This window comes from Pseudorasbora parva, chromosome 4 (genome assembly GCF_024679245.1).
Source record: "Pseudorasbora parva isolate DD20220531a chromosome 4, ASM2467924v1, whole genome shotgun sequence".
NCBI lineage: Eukaryota > Metazoa > Chordata > Actinopteri > Cypriniformes > Gobionidae > Pseudorasbora > Pseudorasbora parva.
In genome coordinates, this window is record NC_090175.1 from 38,408,261 (window position 1) to 38,422,080 (window position 13,820).

The 13,820-nt window shown below is 44.1% G+C and overlaps 26 non-coding genes across 26 annotated transcripts; 22 read left to right on the forward strand and 4 right to left on the reverse strand.

Moving 5' to 3' along the window:
* Positions 1-664: 664 nt before the first annotated feature.
* trnap-agg (transfer RNA proline (anticodon AGG)) lies at positions 665-736 on the forward strand. The gene has a single exon. It is a non-coding gene; the product is annotated as a tRNA-Pro (tRNA).
* A 285-nt stretch (positions 737-1,021) lies between these two features.
* Positions 1,022-1,093, forward strand: trnap-agg (transfer RNA proline (anticodon AGG)). The gene has a single exon. It is a non-coding gene; the product is annotated as a tRNA-Pro (tRNA).
* A 283-nt stretch (positions 1,094-1,376) lies between these two features.
* Positions 1,377-1,448, forward strand: trnap-cgg (transfer RNA proline (anticodon CGG)). The gene has a single exon. It is a non-coding gene; the product is annotated as a tRNA-Pro (tRNA).
* A 1,037-nt stretch (positions 1,449-2,485) lies between these two features.
* Positions 2,486-2,557, forward strand: trnal-aag (transfer RNA leucine (anticodon AAG)). Its single transcript has one exon. It is a non-coding gene; the product is annotated as a tRNA-Leu (tRNA).
* A 283-nt stretch (positions 2,558-2,840) lies between these two features.
* trnap-cgg (transfer RNA proline (anticodon CGG)) lies at positions 2,841-2,912 on the forward strand. Its single transcript has one exon. It is a non-coding gene; the product is annotated as a tRNA-Pro (tRNA).
* Positions 2,913-3,697: 785 nt separating this feature from the next.
* Positions 3,698-3,770, reverse strand: trnar-ccg (transfer RNA arginine (anticodon CCG)). Its single transcript has one exon. It is a non-coding gene; the product is annotated as a tRNA-Arg (tRNA).
* A 159-nt stretch (positions 3,771-3,929) lies between these two features.
* trnap-agg (transfer RNA proline (anticodon AGG)) lies at positions 3,930-4,001 on the forward strand. The gene has a single exon. It is a non-coding gene; the product is annotated as a tRNA-Pro (tRNA).
* A 285-nt stretch (positions 4,002-4,286) lies between these two features.
* Positions 4,287-4,358, forward strand: trnap-agg (transfer RNA proline (anticodon AGG)). Its single transcript has one exon. It is a non-coding gene; the product is annotated as a tRNA-Pro (tRNA).
* A 286-nt stretch (positions 4,359-4,644) lies between these two features.
* Positions 4,645-4,716, forward strand: trnap-cgg (transfer RNA proline (anticodon CGG)). Its single transcript has one exon. It is a non-coding gene; the product is annotated as a tRNA-Pro (tRNA).
* A 785-nt stretch (positions 4,717-5,501) lies between these two features.
* trnar-ccg (transfer RNA arginine (anticodon CCG)) lies at positions 5,502-5,574 on the reverse strand. The gene has a single exon. It is a non-coding gene; the product is annotated as a tRNA-Arg (tRNA).
* Positions 5,575-5,733: 159 nt separating this feature from the next.
* On the forward strand, positions 5,734-5,805 carry trnap-agg (transfer RNA proline (anticodon AGG)). Its single transcript has one exon. It is a non-coding gene; the product is annotated as a tRNA-Pro (tRNA).
* Positions 5,806-6,090: 285 nt separating this feature from the next.
* Positions 6,091-6,162, forward strand: trnap-agg (transfer RNA proline (anticodon AGG)). The gene has a single exon. It is a non-coding gene; the product is annotated as a tRNA-Pro (tRNA).
* Positions 6,163-6,445: 283 nt separating this feature from the next.
* trnap-cgg (transfer RNA proline (anticodon CGG)) lies at positions 6,446-6,517 on the forward strand. Its single transcript has one exon. It is a non-coding gene; the product is annotated as a tRNA-Pro (tRNA).
* Positions 6,518-7,302: 785 nt separating this feature from the next.
* trnar-ccg (transfer RNA arginine (anticodon CCG)) lies at positions 7,303-7,375 on the reverse strand. Its single transcript has one exon. It is a non-coding gene; the product is annotated as a tRNA-Arg (tRNA).
* A 159-nt stretch (positions 7,376-7,534) lies between these two features.
* trnap-agg (transfer RNA proline (anticodon AGG)) lies at positions 7,535-7,606 on the forward strand. Its single transcript has one exon. It is a non-coding gene; the product is annotated as a tRNA-Pro (tRNA).
* Positions 7,607-7,891: 285 nt separating this feature from the next.
* trnap-agg (transfer RNA proline (anticodon AGG)) lies at positions 7,892-7,963 on the forward strand. The gene has a single exon. It is a non-coding gene; the product is annotated as a tRNA-Pro (tRNA).
* A 283-nt stretch (positions 7,964-8,246) lies between these two features.
* On the forward strand, positions 8,247-8,318 carry trnap-cgg (transfer RNA proline (anticodon CGG)). The gene has a single exon. It is a non-coding gene; the product is annotated as a tRNA-Pro (tRNA).
* Positions 8,319-9,335: 1,017 nt separating this feature from the next.
* On the forward strand, positions 9,336-9,407 carry trnap-agg (transfer RNA proline (anticodon AGG)). Its single transcript has one exon. It is a non-coding gene; the product is annotated as a tRNA-Pro (tRNA).
* Positions 9,408-9,692: 285 nt separating this feature from the next.
* trnap-agg (transfer RNA proline (anticodon AGG)) lies at positions 9,693-9,764 on the forward strand. The gene has a single exon. It is a non-coding gene; the product is annotated as a tRNA-Pro (tRNA).
* Positions 9,765-10,047: 283 nt separating this feature from the next.
* trnap-cgg (transfer RNA proline (anticodon CGG)) lies at positions 10,048-10,119 on the forward strand. The gene has a single exon. It is a non-coding gene; the product is annotated as a tRNA-Pro (tRNA).
* Positions 10,120-10,904: 785 nt separating this feature from the next.
* On the reverse strand, positions 10,905-10,977 carry trnar-ccg (transfer RNA arginine (anticodon CCG)). The gene has a single exon. It is a non-coding gene; the product is annotated as a tRNA-Arg (tRNA).
* A 159-nt stretch (positions 10,978-11,136) lies between these two features.
* Positions 11,137-11,208, forward strand: trnap-agg (transfer RNA proline (anticodon AGG)). Its single transcript has one exon. It is a non-coding gene; the product is annotated as a tRNA-Pro (tRNA).
* Positions 11,209-11,493: 285 nt separating this feature from the next.
* trnap-agg (transfer RNA proline (anticodon AGG)) lies at positions 11,494-11,565 on the forward strand. The gene has a single exon. It is a non-coding gene; the product is annotated as a tRNA-Pro (tRNA).
* Positions 11,566-11,848: 283 nt separating this feature from the next.
* trnap-cgg (transfer RNA proline (anticodon CGG)) lies at positions 11,849-11,920 on the forward strand. Its single transcript has one exon. It is a non-coding gene; the product is annotated as a tRNA-Pro (tRNA).
* Positions 11,921-12,955: 1,035 nt separating this feature from the next.
* On the forward strand, positions 12,956-13,027 carry trnap-agg (transfer RNA proline (anticodon AGG)). The gene has a single exon. It is a non-coding gene; the product is annotated as a tRNA-Pro (tRNA).
* Positions 13,028-13,310: 283 nt separating this feature from the next.
* trnap-cgg (transfer RNA proline (anticodon CGG)) lies at positions 13,311-13,382 on the forward strand. The gene has a single exon. It is a non-coding gene; the product is annotated as a tRNA-Pro (tRNA).
* The last annotated feature ends 438 nt before the right edge of the window (positions 13,383-13,820 follow it).

Sequence of the window (13,820 nt, forward strand, 5' to 3'; positions counted from 1 at the left end):
TTTTGCTTAGAGCTAGCTCATTCAACCACGTCCTTGGACGGAGGCTGATGCCTTATGGTTCAAAGTCAAGCCTAAGATATAGTCTGTATGCTGCTGTTGACTTTTAGAGCCCTTCACTGGTGTGCCGTGCGTTTTTCTGCAATTAGATGGCCAAAGCTCTCATTGGCACTGTTGACTTCATGGGCAAAGCATGAGTGGCAGAAGACAATTTATTGATGCTGAAGATGCAGAATCAGTCTTGATGAGTAGACAGCTACTTTTGTTGTGACTTGTGTTAAAAAAACACTTTGTGGAATTCTCTTTTAAATTCGTCTTTCATAGTGATATATGGTTATCATTATGATAATTCCAATCGTGCGGTCATCATGGATATAGTCATATATCCTCCTTGAAATTCTCACAAAGCCATCTTAAAGGTAGCCCATCAAAGACGACCCAGGTGGGACTTGAACCCACAAATCCTTAGCTCCGGAGGCTGATGCCTTATCCATTATGCCACCGGGCCTTGTTTGGCAAAGTTGGCCGTCAATCTGTAGTATCCCTTGAAGTAGTTTTTGAAGCTCAAATATCTACACTTAAGTATCTCGACAACAGAACACGTTCCGTTATACAGGCGAGCTTCACTAAATTTGTGGTACCCACACAAAACATGGCATACCGGAGAGGCTCGTTGGTCTAGGGGTATGATTCTCGCTTAGGGTGCGAGAGGTCCCGGGTTCAAATCCCGGACGAGCCCAGTCGTTTCATTGCAAGCTGGCTGCGTTGAGCCCACCTCAAAACTGCTGAGGTTTTGAAATAATTACTTTTGTTCATCTGTACTACAACATAGCCCAGATTCAGTCAAAGGTCAAGTGTTTTTTTTTTCCTTGTACAGACCATACTCAGAGTCGCTGCCTTCCAGGAAATGCGGCTTCCTAACGGCAAGCGTTTTCTATTAAAATTAGTGCCTGCCCAATCTTTTAGAGGGCAACATTCAGTGACTGTACATGTGTACACACGTAGCTGTTGGTGTTCGCAGTCAGGCTCGTTGGTCTAGGGGTATGATTCTCGCTTAGGGTGCGAGAGGTCCCGGGTTCAAATCCCAGACGAGCCCAGCCGTTTCAAAGCAAGCTGGCTACGTTGAGCTTAGATAAAAGCTACTGTGGTTTTGAAATAATTACTGTTGTTCATCTGTACTACAACATATCCCAGATACAGTCAAAGGTCGTGTTTTTTTCTTCCTTGTGCAGGTCATACTCAGAGTCGCTGCCTTCCAGGAAATGCGGCTTCCTAACGACAAGTGTTTTCTATTAAAACTAGTGCCTGCCCAATCTTTTAGAGGGCCACATTAAGTGACTGTAGATGTGCACACATGTAGCCATAGGTGATTCTGGTCTGGCTCGTTGGTCTAGGGGTATGATTCTTGCTTCGGGTGCGAGAGGTCCCGGGTTCAAATCCTGGACGAGCCCAGCCGTTTCAAAGCAAGCTAACTTCCTCGGCTTCCTAACAACAAATGCTTTCTATTTCAATTATATTCAATTCCCGACTGAGCCCTCTAGCATTTAGAATGAGTTCAAGGGTTTTCTGACACTGTTTCCGATGGTTGCTTTGCTTTAACAACCATTTGATATCAGAACTTTTGCTGCAGACAACATGGTGCTTGATGTCACGTTCTCTAGCATCAGAGGCTGATACTTCGGCCAAATTGAACTTTCTGCAGGGGTTTTGGGATTCAAACCATTTTACATCAGTCATAGTTGAATTAAAACCATGAGCACAGAAATACATGTCCTTGGAGTTTCTTTGTACAGTCATTGACCTTTTGCTTAGAGCTAGCTCATTCAACCACGTCCTTGGACGGAGGCTGATGCCTTATGGTTCAAAGTCAAGCCTAAGATATAGTCTGTATGCTGCTGTTGACTTTTAGAGCCCTTCACTGGTGTGCCGTGCGTTTTTCTGCAATTAGATGGCCAAAGCTCTCATTGGCACTGTTGACTTCATGGGCAAAGCATGAGTGGCAGAAGACAATTTATTGATGCTGAAGATGCAGAATCAGTCTTGATGAGTAGACAGCTACTTTTGTTGTGACTTGTGTTAAAAAAACACTTTGTGGAATTCTCTTTTAAATTCTTCTTTCATAGTGATATATGGTTATCATTATGATAATTCCAATCGTGCGGTCATCATGGAGAGGTCCCGGGTTCAAATCCCGGACGAGCCCAGTCGTTTCATAGCAAGCTGGCTGCGTTGAGCCCACCTCAAAACTGCTGAGTTTTTGAAATAATTACTTTTGTTCATCTGTACTACAACATAGCCCAGATTCAGTCAAAGGTCAAGTGTTTTTTTTTTCCTTGTACAGACCATACTCAGAGTCGCTGCCTTCCAGGAAATGCGGCTTCCTAACGGCAAGCGTTTTCTAATAAAATTAGTGCCTGCCCAATCTTTTAGAGGGCAACATTCAGTGACTGTACATGTGTACACACGTAGCTGTTGGTGTTCGCAGTCAGGCTCGTTGGTCTAGGGGTATGATTCTCGCTTAAGGTGCGAGAGGTCCCGGGTTCAAATCCCGGACGAGCCCAGCTGTTTCAAAGCAAGCTGGCTACGTTGAGCTTAGATAAAAACTACTGTGGTTTTGAAATAATTACTGTTGTTCATCTGTACTACAACATATCCCAGATTCAGACAAAGGTCGTGTTTTTTTCTTCCTTGTGCAGGCCATACTCAGAGTCGCTGCCTTCCAGGAAATGCGGCTTCCTAACGACAAGTGTTTTCTATTAAAACTAGTGCCTGCCCAATCTTTTAGAGGGCCACATTAAGTGACTGTAGATGTGTACACACGTAGCCATAGGTGATTCTGTTCTGGCTCGTTGGTCTAGGGGTATGATTCTCGCTTCGGGTGCGAGAGGTCCCGGGTTCAAATCCCGGACGAGCCCAGCCGTTTCAAAGCAAGCTAACTTCCTCGGCTTCCTAACAACAAACGCTTTCTATTTCAATTATATTCAATTCCCGACTGAGCCCTCTAGCATTTAGAATGAGTTCAAGGTTTTCTGACACTGTTTCCGATGGTTGCTTTGCTTTAACAACCATTTGATATCAGAACTTTTGCTGCAGACAACATGGTGCTTGATGTCACGTTCTCTAGCATCAGAGGCTGATATTTCGGCCAAATTGAACTTTCTGCAGGGGTTTTGGGATTCAAACCATTTTACATCAGTCATAGTTGAATTAAAACCATGAGCACAGAAATACATGTCCTTGGAGTTTCTTTGTACAGTCATTGACCTTTTGCTTAGAGCTAGCTCATTCAACCACGTCCTTGGACGGAGGCTGATGCCTTATGGTTCAAAGTCAAGCCTAAGATATAGTCTGTATGCTGCTGTTGACTTTTAGAGCCCTTCACTGGTGTGCCGTGCGTTTTTCTGCAATTAGATGGCCAAAGCTCTCATTGGCACTGTTGACTTCATGGGCAAAGCATGAGTGGCAGAAGACAATTTATTGATGCTGAAGATGCAGAATCAGTCTTGATGAGTAGACAGCTACTTTTGTTGTGACTTGTGTTAAAAAAACACTTTGTGGAATTCTCTTTAAAATTCGTCTTTCATAGTGATATATGGTTATCATTATGATAATTCCAATCGTGCGGTCATCATGGATATAGTCATTGAAAAATCCTCCTTGAAATTCTCACAAAGCCATCTTAAAGGTAGCCCATCAAAGACGACCCAGTTGGGACTTGAACCCACAATCCTCAGCTCCGGAGGCTGATGCCTTATCCATTAGGCCACCGGGCCTTGTTTGGCAAAATTGGCCGTCAATCTGTAGTATCCCTTGAAGTAGTTTTTGAAGCTCAAATATCTACACTTAAGTATCTCGACAACAGAACACGTTCCGTTATACAGGTGAGCTTCACTAAATTTGTGGTACCCACACAAAACATGGCATACCGGAGAGGCTCGTTGGTCTAGGGGTATGATTCTCGCTTAGGGTGCGAGAGGTCCCGGGTTCAAATCCCGGACGAGCCCAGTCGTTTCATAGCAAGCTGGCTGCGTTGAGCCCACCTCAAAACTGCTGAGTTTTTGAAATAATTACTTTTGTTCATCTGTACTACAACATAGCCCAGATTCAGTCAAAGGTCAAGTGTTTTTTTTTTCCTTGTACAGACCATACTCAGAGTCGCTGCCTTCCAGGAAATGCGGCTTCCTAACGGCAAGCGTTTTCTATTAAAATTAGTGCCTGCCCAATCTTTTAGAGGGCAACATTCAGTGACTGTACATGTGTACACACGTAGCTGCTGGTGTTCGCAGTCAGGCTCGTTGGTCTAGGGGTATGATTCTCGCTTAGGGTGCGAGAGGTCCCGGGTTCAAATCCCGGACGAGCCCAGCCGTTTCAAAGCAAGCTGGCTACGTTGAGCTTAGATAAAAACTACTGTGGTTTTGAAATAATTACTGTTGTTCATCTGTACTACAACATATCCCAGATTCAGACAAAGGTCGTGTTTTTTTTTTCTTCCTTGTGCAGGCCATACTCAGAGTCGCTGCCTTCCAGGAAATGCGGCTTCCTAACGACAAGTGTTTTCTATTAAAACTAGTGCCTGCCCAATCTTTTAGAGGGCCACATTAAGTGACTGTAGATGTGTACACACGTAGCCATAGGTGATTCTGGTCTGGCTCGTTGGTCTAGGGGTATGATTCTCGCTTCGGGTGCGAGAGGTCCCGGGTTCAAATCCCGGACGAGCCCAGCCGTTTCAAAGCAAGCTAACTTCCTCGGCTTCCTAACAACAAACGCTTTCTATTTCAATTATATTCAATTCCCGACTGAGCCCTCTAGCATTTAGAATGAGTTCAAGGTTTTCTGACACTGTTTCCGATGGTTGCTTTGCTTTAACAACCATTTGATATCAGAACTTTTGCTGCAGACAACATGGTGCTTGATGTCACGTTCTCTAGCATCAGAGGCTGATATTTCGGCCAAATTGAACTTTCTGCAGGGGTTTTGGGATTCAAACCATTTTACATCAGTCATAGTTGAATTAAAACCATGAGCACAGAAATACATGTCCTTGGAGTTTCTTTGTACAGTCATTGACCTTTTGCTTAGAGCTAGCTCATTCAACCACGTCCTTGGACGGAGGCTGATGCCTTATGGTTCAAAGTCAAGCCTAAGATATAGTCTGTATGCTGCTGTTGACTTTTAGAGCCCTTCACTGGTGTGCCGTGCGTTTTTCTGCAATTAGATGGCCAAAGCTCTCATTGGCACTGTTGACTTCATGGGCAAAGCATGAGTGGCAGAAGACAATTTATTGATGCTGAAGATGCAGAATCAGTCTTGATGAGTAGACAGCTACTTTTGTTGTGACTTGTGTTAAAAAAACACTTTGTGGAATTCTCTTTTAAATTCGTCTTTCATAGTGATATATGGTTATCATTATGATAATTCCAATCGTGCGGTCATCATGGATATAGTCATTGAAAAATCCTCCTTGAAATTCTCACAAAGTCATCTTAAAGGTAGCCCATCAAAGACGACCCAGTTGGGACTTGAACCCACAATCCTCAGCTCCGGAGGCTGATGCCTTATCCATTAGGCCACCGGGCCTTGTTTGGCAAAATTGGCCGTCAATCTGTAGTATCCCTTGAAGTAGTTTTTGAAGCTCAAATATCTACACTTAAGTATCTCGACAACAGAACACGTTCCGTTATACAGGTGAGCTTCACTAAATTTGTGGTACCCACACAAAACATGGCATACCGGAGAGGCTCGTTGGTCTAGGGGTATGATTCTCGCTTAGGGTGCGAGAGGTCCCGGGTTCAAATCCCGGACGAGCCCAGTCGTTTCATAGCAAGCTGGCTGCGTTGAGCCCACCTCAAAACTGCTGAGTTTTTGAAATAATTACTTTTGTTCATCTGTACTACAACATAGCCCAGATTCAGTCAAAGGTCAAGTGTTTTTTTTTTCCTTGTACAGACCATACTCAGAGTCGCTGCCTTCCAGGAAATGCGGCTTCCTAACGGCAAGCGTTTTCTATTAAAATTAGTGCCTGCCCAATCTTTTAGAGGGCAACATTCAGTGACTGTACATGTGTACACACGTAGCTGTTGGTGTTTGCAGTCAGGCTCGTTGGTCTAGGGGTATGATTCTCGCTTAGGGTGCGAGAGGTCCCGGGTTCAAATCCCGGACGAGCCCAGCCGTTTCAAAGCAAGCTGGCTACGTTGAGCTTAGATAAAAACTACTGTGGTTTTGAAATAATTACTGTTGTTCATCTGTACTACAACATATCCCAGATTCAGACAAAGGTCGTGTTTTTTTCTTCCTTGTGCAGGCCATACTCAGAGTCGCTGCCTTCCAGGAAATGCGGCTTCCTAACGACAAGTGTTTTCTATTAAAACTAGTGCCTGCCCAATCTTTTAGAGGGCCATATTAAGTGACTGTAGATGTGTACACACGTAGCCATAGGTGATTCTGGTCTGGCTCGTTGGTCTAGGGGTATGATTCTCGCTTCGGGTGCGAGAGGTCCCGGGTTCAAATCCCGGACGAGCCCAGCCGTTTCAAAGCAAGCTAACTTCCTCGGCTTCCTAACAACAAACGCTTTCTATTTCAATTATATTCAATTCCCGACTGAGCCCTCTAGCATTTAGAATGAGTTCAAGGTTTTCTGACACTGTTTCCGATGGTTGCTTTGCTTTAACAACCATTTGATATCAGAACTTTTGCTGCAGACAACATGGTGCTTGATGTCACGTTCTCTAGCATCAGAGGCTGATATTTCGGCCAAATTGAACTTTCTGCAGGGGTTTTGGGATTCAAACCATTTTACATCAGTCATAGTTGAATTAAAACCATGAGCACAGAAATACATGTCCTTGGAGTTTCTTTGTACAGTCATTGACCTTTTGCTTAGAGCTAGCTCATTCAACCACGTACTTGGACGGAGGCTGATGCCTTATGGTTCAAAGTCAAGCCTAAGATATAGTCTGTATGCTGCTGTTGACTTTTAGAGCCCTTCACTGGTGTGCCGTGCGTTTTTCTGCAATTAGATGGCCAAAGCTCTCATTGGCACTGTTGACTTCATGGGCAAAGCATGAGTGGCAGAAGACAATTTATTGATGCTGAAGATGCAGAATCAGTCTTGATGAGTAGACAGCTACTTTTGTTGTGACTTGTGTTAAAAAAACACTTTGTGGAATTCTCTTTTAAATTCGTCTTTCATAGTGATATATGGTTATCATTATGATAATTCCAATCGTGCGGTCATCATGGATATAGTCATTGAAAAATCCTCCTTGAAATTCTCACAAAGTCATCTTAAAGGTAGCCCATCAAAGACGACCCAGTTGGGACTTGAACCCACAATCCTCAGCTCCGGAGGCTGATGCCTTATCCATTAGGCCACCGGGCCTTGTTTGGCAAAATTGGCCGTCAATCTGTAGTATCCCTTGAAGTAGTTTTTGAAGCTCAAATATCTACACTTAAGTATCTCGACAACAGAACACGTTCCGTTATACAGGTGAGCTTCACTAAATTTGTGGTACCCACACAAAACATGGCATACCGGAGAGGCTCGTTGGTCTAGGGGTATGATTCTCGCTTAGGGTGCGAGAGGTCCCGGGTTCAAATCCCGGACGAGCCCAGTCGTTTCATAGCAAGCTGGCTGCGTTGAGCCCACCTCAAAACTGCTGAGTTTTTGAAATAATTACTTTTGTTCATCTGTACTACAACATAGCCCAGATTCAGTCAAAGGTCAAGTGTTTTTTTTTTCCTTGTACAGACCATACTCAGAGTCGCTGCCTTCCAGGAAATGCGGCTTCCTAACGGCAAGCGTTTTCTATTAAAATTAGTGCCTGCCCAATCTTTTAGAGGGCAACATTCAGTGACTGTACATGTGTACACACGTAGCTGTTGGTGTTTGCAGTCAGGCTCGTTGGTCTAGGGGTATGATTCTCGCTTAGGGTGCGAGAGGTCCCGGGTTCAAATCCCGGACGAGCCCAGCCGTTTCAAAGCAAGCTGGCTACGTTGAGCTTAGATAAAAACTACTGTGGTTTTGAAATAATTACTGTTGTTCATCTGTACTACAACATATCCCAGATTCAGACAAAGGTCGTGTTTTTTTCTTCCTTGTGCAGGCCATACTCAGAGTCGCTGCCTTCCAGGAAATGCGGCTTCCTAACGACAAGTGTTTTCTATTAAAACTAGTGCCTGCCCAATCTTTTAGAGGGCCATATTAAGTGACTGTAGATGTGTACACACGTAGCCATAGGTGATTCTGGTCTGGCTCGTTGGTCTAGGGGTATGATTCTCGCTTCGGGTGCGAGAGGTCCCGGGTTCAAATCCCGGACGAGCCCAGCCGTTTCAAAGCAAGCTAACTTCCTCGGCTTCCTAACAACAAACGCTTTCTATTTCAATTATATTCAATTCCCGACTGAGCCCTCTAGCATTTAGAATGAGTTCAAGGTTTTCTGACACTGTTTCCGATGGTTGCTTTGCTTTAACAACCATTTGATATCAGAACTTTTGCTGCAGACAACATGGTGCTTGATGTCACGTTCTCTAGCATCAGAGGCTGATATTTCGGCCAAATTGAACTTTCTGCAGGGGTTTTGGGATTCAAACCATTTTACATCAGTCATAGTTGAATTAAAACCATGAGCACAGAAATACATGTCCTTGGAGTTTCTTTGTACAGTCATTGACCTTTTGCTTAGAGCTAGCTCATTCAACCACGTACTTGGACGGAGGCTGATGCCTTATGGTTCAAAGTCAAGCCTAAGATATAGTCTGTATGCTGCTGTTGACTTTTAGAGCCCTTCACTGGTGTGCCGTGCGTTTTTCTGCAATTAGATGGCCAAAGCTCTCATTGGCACTGTTGACTTCATGGGCAAAGCATGAGTGGCAGAAGACAATTTATTGATGCTGAAGATGCAGAATCAGTCTTGATGAGTAGACAGCTACTTTTGTTGTGACTTGTGTTAAAAAAACACTTTGTGGAATTCTCTTTTAAATTCGTCTTTCATAGTGATATATGGTTATCATTATGATAATTCCAATCGTGCGGTCATCATGGATATAGTCATTGAAAAATCCTCCTTAAAATTCTCACAAAGCCATCTTAAAGGTAGCCCATCAAAGACGACACAGTTGGGTCTTGAACCCACAATCCTCAGCTCCGGAGGCTGATGCCTTATCCATTAGGCCACCGGGCCTTGTTTGGCAAAGTTGGCCGTCAATCTGTAGTATCCCTTGAAGTAGTTTTTGAAGCTCAAATATCTACACTTAAGTATCTCGACAACAGAACACGTTCCGTTATACAGGTGAGCTTCACTAAATTTGTGGTACCCACACAAAACATGGCATACCGGAGAGGCTCGTTGGTCTAGGGGTATGATTCTCGCTTAGGGTGCGAGAGGTCCCGGGTTCAAATCCCGGACGAGCCCAGTCGTTTCATAGCAAGCTGGCTGCGTTGAGCCCACCTCAAAACTGCTGAGTTTTTGAAATAATTACTTTTGTTCATCTGTACTACAACATAGCCCAGATTCAGTCAAAGGTCAAGTGTTTTTTTTTTCCTTGTACAGACCATACTCAGAGTCGCTGCCTTCCAGGAAATGCGGCTTCCTAACGGCAAGCGTTTTCTATTAAAATTAGTGCCTGCCCAATCTTTTAGAGGGCAACATTCAGTGACTGTACATGTGTACACACGTAGCTGTTGGTGTTCGCAGTCAGGCTCGTTGGTCTAGGGGTATGATTCTCGCTTAGGGTGCGAGAGGTCCCGGGTTCAAATCCCGGACGAGCCCAGCCGTTTCAAAGCAAGCTGGCTACGTTGAGCTTAGATAAAAACTACTGTGGTTTTGAAATAATTACTGTTGTTCATCTGTACTAAAACATATCCCAGATTCAGACAAAGGTCGTGTTTTTTTCTTCCTTGTGCAGGCCATACTCAGAGTCGCTGCCTTCCAGGAAATGCGGCTTCCTAACGACAAGTGTTTTCTATTAAAACTAGTGCCTGCCCAATCTTTTAGAGGGCCACATTAAGTGACTGTAGATGTGTACACACGTAGCCATAGGTGATTCTGGTCTGGCTCGTTGGTCTAGGGGTATGATTCTCGCTTCGGGTGCGAGAGGTCCTGGGTTCAAATCCCGGACGAGCCCAGCCGTTTCAAAGCAAGCTAACTTCCTCGGCTTCCTAACAACAAACGCTTTCTATTTCAATTATATTCAATTCCCGACTGAGCCCTCTAGCATTTAGAATGAGTTCAAGGTTTTCTGACACTGTTTCCGATGGTTGCTTTGCTTTAACAACCATTTGATATCAGAACTTTTGCTGCAGACAACATGGTGCTTGATGTCACGTTCTCTAGCATCAGAGGCTGATATTTCGGCCAAATTGAACTTTCTGCAGGGGTTTTGGGATTCAAACCATTTTACATCAGTCATAGTTGAATTAAAACCATGAGCACAGAAATACATGTCCTTGGAGTTTCTTTGTACAGTCATTGACCTTTTGCTTAGAGCTAGCTCATTCAACCACGTCCTTGGACGGAGGCTGATGCCTTATGGTTCAAAGTCAAGCCTAAGATATAGTCTGTATGCTGCTGTTGACTTTTAGAGCCCTTCACTGGTGTGCCGTGCGTTTTTCTGCAATTAGATGGCCAAAGCTCTCATTGGCACTGTTGACTTCATGGGCAAAGCATGAGTGGCAGAAGACAATTTATTGATGCTGAAGATGCAGAATCAGTCTTGATGAGTAGACAGCTACTTTTGTTGTGACTTGTGTTAAAAAAACACTTTGTGGAATTCTCTTTTAAATTCGTCTTTCATAGTGATATATGGTTATCATTATGATAATTCCAATCGTGCGGTCATCATGGATATAGTCATTGAAAAATCCTCCTTGAAATTCTCACAAAGTCATCTTAAAGGTAGCCCATCAAAGACGACCCAGTTGGGACTTGAACCCACAATCCTCAGCTCCGGAGGCTGATGCCTTATCCATTAGGCCACCGGGCCTTGTTTGGCAAAATTGGCCGTCAATCTGTAGTATCCCTTGAAGTAGTTTTTGAAGCTCAAATATCTACACTTAAGTATCTCGACAACAGAACACGTTCCGTTATACAGGTGAGCTTCACTAAATTTGTGGTACCCACACAAAACATGGCATACCGGAGAGGCTCGTTGGTCTAGGGGTATGATTCTCGCTTAGGGTGCGAGAGGTCCCGGGTTCAAATCCCGGACGAGCCCAGTCGTTTCATAGCAAGCTGGCTGCGTTGAGCCCACCTCAAAACTGCTGAGTTTTTGAAATAATTACTTTTGTTCATCTGTACTACAACATAGCCCAGATTCAGTCAAAGGTCAAGTGTTTTTTTTTTCCTTGTACAGACCATACTCAGAGTCGCTGCCTTCCAGGAAATGCGGCTTCCTAACGGCAAGCGTTTTCTATTAAAATTAGTGCCTGCCCAATCTTTTAGAGGGCAACATTCAGTGACTGTACATGTGTACACACGTAGCTGTTGGTGTTCGCAGTCAGGCTCGTTGGTCTAGGGGTATGATTCTCGCTTAGGGTGAGAGAGGTCCCGGGTTCAAATCCCGGACGAGCCCAGCCTTTTCAAAGCAAGCTGGCTACGTTGAGCTTAGATAAAAACTACTGTGGTTTTGAAATAATTACTGTTGTTCATCTGTACTACAACATATCCCAGATTCAGACAAAGGCCGTGTTTTTTTCTTCCTTGTGCAAGCCATACTCAGAGTCGCTGCCTTCCAGGAAATGCGGCTTCCTAACGACAAGTGTTTTCTATTAAAACTAGTGCCTGCCCAATCTTTTAGAGGGCCACATTAAGTGACTGTAGATTTGTACACACGTAGCCATAGGTGATTCTGGTCTGGCTCGTTGGTCTAGGGGTATGATTCTCGCTTCGGGTGCGAGAGGTCCCGGGTTCAAATCCCGGACGAGCCCAGCTGTTTCAAAGCAAGCTAACTTCCTCGGCTTCCTAACAACAAACGCTTTCTATTTCAATTATATTCAATTCCCGACTGAGCCCTCTAGCATTTAGAATGAGTTCAAGGTTTTCTGACACTGTTTCCGATGGTTGCTTTGCTTTAACAACCATTTGATATCAGAACTTTTGCTGCAGACAACATGGTGCTTGATGTCACGTTCTCTAGCATCAGAGGCTGATACTTCGGCCAAATTGAACTTTCTGCAGGGGTTTTGGGATTCAAACCATTTTACATCAGTCATAGTTGAATTAAAACCATGAGCACAGAAATACATGTCCTTGGAGTTTCTTTGTACAGTCATTGACCTTTTGCTTAGAGCTAGCTCATTCAACCACGTCCTTGGACGGAGGCTGATGCCTTATGGTTCAAAGTCAAGCCTAAGATATAGTCTGTATGCTGCTGTTGACTTTAGAGCCCTTCACTGGTGTGTCGTGCGTTTTTCTGCAATTAGATGGCCAAAGCTCTCATTGGCACTGTTGACTTCATGGGCAAAGCATGAGTGGCAGAAGACAATTTATTGATGCTGAAGATGCAGAATCAGTCTTGATGAGTAGACAGCTACTTTTGTTGTGACTTGTGTTAAAAAAACACTTTGTGGAATTCTCTTTTAAATTCTTCTTTCATAGTGATATATGGTTATCATTATGATAATTCCAATCGTGCGGTCATCATGGAGAGGTCCCGGGTTCAAATCCCGGACGAGCCCAGTCGTTTCATAGCAAGCTGGCTGCGTTGAGCCCACCTCAAAACTGCTGAGTTTTTGAAATAATTACTTTTGTTCATCTGTACTACAACATAGCCCAGATTCAGTCAAAGGTCAAGTGTTTTTTTTTTCCTTGTACAGACCATACTCAGAGTCGCTGCCTTCCAGGAAATGCGGCTTCCTAACGGCAAGCGTTTTCTATTAAAATTAGTGCCTGCCCAATCTTTTAGAGGGCAACATTCAGTGACTGTACATGTGTACACACGTAGCTGTTGGTGTTCGCAGTCAGGCTCGTTGGTCTAGGGGTATGATTCTCGCTTAGGGTGAGAGAGGTCCCGGGTTCAAATCCCGGACGAGCCCAGCCTTTTCAAAGCAAGCTGGCTACGTTGAGCTTAGATAAAAACTACTGTGGTTTTGAAATAATTACTGTTGTTCATCTGTACTACAACATATCCCAGATTCAGACAAAGGCCGTGTTTTTTTCTTCCTTGTGCAAGCCATACTCAGAGTCGCTGCCTTCCAGGAAATGCGGCTTCCTAACGACAAGTGTTTTCTATTAAAACTAGTGCCTGCCCAATCTTTTAGAGGGCCACATTAAGTGACTGTAGATTTGTACACACGTAGCCATAGGTGATTCTGGTCTGGCTCGTTGGTCTAGGGGTATGATTCTCGCTTCGGGTGCGAGAGGTCCCGGGTTCAAATCCCGGACGAGCCCAGCTGTTTCAAAGCAAGCTAACTTCCTCGGCTTCCTAACAACAAACGCTTTCTATTTCAATTATATTCAATTCCCGACTGAGCCCTCTAGCATTTAGAATGAGTTCAAGGTTTTCTGACACTGTTTCCGATGGTTGCTTTGCTTTAACAACCATTTGATATCAGAACTTTTGCTGCAGACAACATGGTGCTTGATGTCACGTTCTCTAGCATCAGAGGCTGATATTTCGGCCAAATTGAACTTTCTGCAGGGGTTTTGGGATTCAAACCATTTTACATCAGTCATAGTTGAATTAAAACCATGAGCACAGAAATACATGTCCTTGGAGTTTCTTTGTACAGTCATTGACCTTTTGCTTAGAGCTAGCTCATTCAACCACGTCCTTGGACGGAGGCTGATGCCTTATGGTTCAAAGTCAAGCCTAAGATATAGTCTGTA